The following is a 4,196-nucleotide window of genomic DNA, read 5'->3' as shown; positions in this document are numbered from 1 at the left end:
GTTATTTGATTCTATAAACACAGTCTGACCATCTCGAGCTTTTATTTTGGTACTTCCGGTGACCAGCAGTGTGAATTTGCATATTAGCTAAATATTTAGTTTCACCCAGAACATTTAGATTTAACATTTAGATTTAGATTTAATATTTATATTTAACATTTAGATTTATATTTATATTTAGCATTTAGATTTAACATTTAGATTTAGCATTTAGATTTAGATTTAGATTTAATATTTAGATTTAACATTTAGGTGCCACATTTAATATTTAGGTTTAACTATTTAATATATTTCTAAGTTAACAAATATTGCTGTAAATGTGGTAAAAGGTGACATTAAAAAATTCACAACACTTTTTTAAACATTGTTTGAAGCTAAATGTGGTAAAATGTTGATGTTATTTTCAGCGTGAGCCACTTTACAAACGGCACCCCATAAACAACAGTCATAAGGGAAATTATGTAAACAGCCTGTTGCTCCCTCAAGGTTATCCAAAATGCATGAATACATGTTTGTGTCCAATGCACAAATTACAGCTGATTCACCTTGTTACATGTTTGCACTTCTCAATTTGCCCCAAATGGATCCACGTACAAGGACCTCATCTCCTTAAGGTACATGATCTATGGAAATGCAAAAACAAAGTACAGCAACCCTTCAAACATAACAGTGTCATTGCTGTGTTCACATCTGTTAACATTTAGGAATGCTCACAATGAGTGTCCAGTGTCCTCCATGACAGACTGCTCCCGCTGCCACATCACAGTCAAGGGCCAGCTACAACAGAAATCAAATATTATAGATACACAGTATTTATCTAACTGCCAAAAAGTCCCTGAATTGAAAGGGTTAAAAAAATCAATTCTACTCTCCCATTCAGACCTTTTTGTGTTCCCTGCCACAGTGATGTCATGATGTAACTGTCAATAATGGTAGCTCCACATTTCCTCTCGACCATTGTCAGATAGGCATTCACAATCTATTAGAACAATAATGTGATCAATCTGAAAAGACATATCAGTCAAATAATATTTTTTAAAGTACCTGACTCTCCAGCTCCTTTCCTGGGGCCAGGTACAAAATGTCCTCAGAATATATTTCATATGGCCCCAAGGGATACCTGGCCTCCCTCCAAAACATCAGGTAATAGGGGCTGTATTGTGTCATCAGCTGCTTCTTGGTCCTCAGGGCAAACATGGTTGACAGGAGATACTGGTCCCAACGGTTGCGGTGCTCAGCCACCAGTTTGTTCAGGGACCTTAAAATGCAGAATTCAGGTACATGCATGAGGAGGCAGAAGATAATTTGGGTTGTCATGTATGATAATGCAACCCATTTCCAGATAGTGCCATTAATGATTACCTGCTCAGACTGGAACATGAAATAAGTGTGTCAGGCTATTAAGGGCTCAAATATGTTCAAGTACTGACAACAATACTATACCTCTGTATCATGCCATTCAATTTGGTCTGTGGATGATAAGGGGAGCACAGGCTCCTCTTGATGCCCAGCCTCTCACACAGACCGTAGTTGACCTTGAAATGGCCATTCAAATTAATATTAGCTGAGCCAGCACAGCAATAGTTACATGTTGGTGGTCTACATTGCATAATCACCGTACCTTGTTGTGAAATCCTGAGCCTTGGTCTGTTAGCAGTCTTTTGGGTGCACCAAATTTGAAATAATCAACCATGACACATATGTACTGGTTGCCACCATCTGTTACACTGAGTTTACCCACCAAGTCCATACCAACCAGCTCAAGAGGCTCTGTTACCTGGGGAGGAAGAAACATTCATGAGCATTGCAGTAGCCTGCATCACTACTGATGTGTTTGGCTTCTTGCCATATTTCATTTACCTCTATTGGATTGTACTCCTGCTTTTCCTTAGTCTTAGCTCTCCTGGCCTGGCACATGGGGGCACTGAGCAATCTAAACAGACAAACACTGTGACATTGGGACAAATAGTTGTTAAAATAGCTATGTTAATATGTTTTAGATTGACATGGTTGGCCTTTGCACATACACATACACTATCACAATTTAATACACAAAACTACACTTTACACTCCTCTGTGATCTACTGTTGAACCTGAATGTTTATTCCACCTCAATATTATGACAGTACCAACTCACCCACTTGCGAATGTCATCCTCCATGCCAGGCCAATAATAGCGGGCCATGATGGCACTGTGGGTTTTTTTCCACCCCACAGTGTCCACCTAAATCGCTGGCGTGAAACTCCTCGAAGAACTTGCTTGCTTCATCAGCAGTGGAGACCACTTTGGCCAGGTGCTCAGCTTTGTTGTTTTTTCGCCTGTAGATGTAGTAGAGGTCTCCATCTGGTGTTGATGGAGACCTGGTGTTTCTTCTTAAGTCCATGTGACATGCATCCTTACCCTTTACCCTGAAGGTGTCAGCTCTCTTCTTGACGACATATTTGTTTCGGCTGGTTGACCCCTCAGGATAGTGATTGTGGAGTTTAAACTCCAGCACTTATTTTACAATGCTGGGATCCATTTTTGGTTCACTCTGTCTGTCCCTATCTCTCCTACTCCTCCCTTCTACTCCTCACTACTCCTACCTACCCTCACAAACAACAGCAACAACAACAACAACAACAACGACAAAACCAACACACAAGCACAGTAACGAATACACACAAACCTACAATAACAGCCTCTCTACAACACACACAAGCACACTTCACTCGCTCTACCTCTCACACTCAAAAGGACAATCACTCTGTCACAATCAATGCTCAATCACTCTTTCTTGCACTCTGTATATTACTCTCTGTTGCTGATCACTGTTCAAACTTCTCACGAACAAACCCACAAAGTTCTGACCTGTTAACCACCCTTATAAAGACTACCCCATGCCTGATAATTGGAGTTACCTGCACCTGAGTTTAGATATCTACACCTGAATGTGGTTATCTACACCTGTGTGTAGTTATCCCATTGACAGTTTCATTATGGTTGCATAACGGGTTATATGTGTTCCTTGCTGCTGTCCCTTTTCCCTCCTTGTAGATCTGCCCAGATGTGCTGCATTGCCTAACGAGATGCAGGTCTTCTGTGATACACGGAGTTCAGCATTTAAAGGCGCCTCGAGCTCGGGAGGCCACTGAAGACTAGTTAGGTTAGTTAGGTGTCTTGGTAGGTATGTCAGGGTTGGGGTGCCTCAACAACTTGTTTCCTAGTTTTTGGCACTTTACAGAGAAACTTGGCACTTTAGAGAGCAACTTGATTATGATTTTGTTTTGAGATGTCTGTTTGGTCACGGTTTTGTGTCGCTGTTATAAATACTTGTGCAGTAACTTGTGGTTTGTGACCATTAAGGTTGTGGTAACTGCATTCCACATTTGTTGGGTCACTTGTGGGTTGCTGCTTAGGTGTAAGTTGGTTAACTACATTGTATCCATTTTGTGCTGTGGTTGTTGCAGTCCACTTTTTGGTGTGGTGTTACTGCTTTTGGGTATTTATTGTAGCAAATTCATTGTGACCTTTTTTGAGGGTTGGGATGTAGTCACCCCACAGATCACTGGATCTTAGAGTTGGTTTGGCAGCAACTTTGTAGCTGGTCTACATGTGATGATCCTTTTGGTATGTGGCTGTTGCACTCCACTTTTGTGTTGGTCACCTGTGTTACTGTTTTTGGTGTTGGTAAATGCAGTAACTTTGTTTGGCTTTGGTTTTCTTTTCACCTCATGGTGGTAGCCATTTTGCACCTGGTGGGAGTGGCACCCACTGATTTGGCTACTTGTGCAGCTGTTGCTTATTTTTGAACTCAGTGGCAGCAGTTTAGTTGTATGATTTGATCTTGTTTGATCCAAATTTGACCCAAGGTGACACCTTAGCAGTCCTATTAACAACTGGGTGTTTAGTTGTTTGTCTTAACATACAGCCTTGGTAAATAGCACTCATTTCCTCGTACATTTAAATGAATAAATAGCATTTGTCAGTGAACCACGGGGTGTTTTAACCGTAATGTATTTACCTCAACTGTCTCAGTATTTGAGATTGACAGTGTGACAAATTATTTATTCATTGTTTTAAGGGTGGGGGTGTTACGGCTGTGTATGTGTTCCTTGCTGCTGTCCCTTTTCCCTCCTTGTAGCTCTGCCCAGGTGTGCTGCATTACCTAACGAGGTGCAGCACACCTGGCATGGGGGAGGTGCTTAAGAGCTCC

At 41.2% G+C, this 4,196-nt stretch overlaps 1 long non-coding RNA gene across 1 annotated transcript in view; it reads right to left on the bottom strand.

The window, feature by feature from the left end:
• The window catches only part of LOC126384098 (uncharacterized), a 4,589-nt gene extending 3,054 nt beyond the window's left edge, over window positions 1–1,535 (bottom strand). Inside the window, exons 1-4 of the long non-coding RNA XR_007569230.1 lie at window positions 1,444–1,535; window positions 1,045–1,258; window positions 715–777; window positions 546–623 (exon numbers count right to left, since the gene is read on the bottom strand). This is a non-coding gene — a long non-coding RNA (uncharacterized LOC126384098). The remainder of the gene's footprint in view (window positions 1–545; window positions 624–714; window positions 778–1,044; window positions 1,259–1,443) is intronic.
• Between the last annotated feature and the right edge of the window lie 2,661 nt (window positions 1,536–4,196).

The sequence above is a fragment of the Epinephelus moara genome, chromosome 22, assembly GCF_006386435.1.
Source record: "Epinephelus moara isolate mb chromosome 22, YSFRI_EMoa_1.0, whole genome shotgun sequence".
Lineage (NCBI taxonomy): Eukaryota > Metazoa > Chordata > Actinopteri > Perciformes > Serranidae > Epinephelus > Epinephelus moara.
Note: the sequence above shows the minus strand (reverse complement) of the source record. Positions and strands in the feature narration are given on the sequence as shown.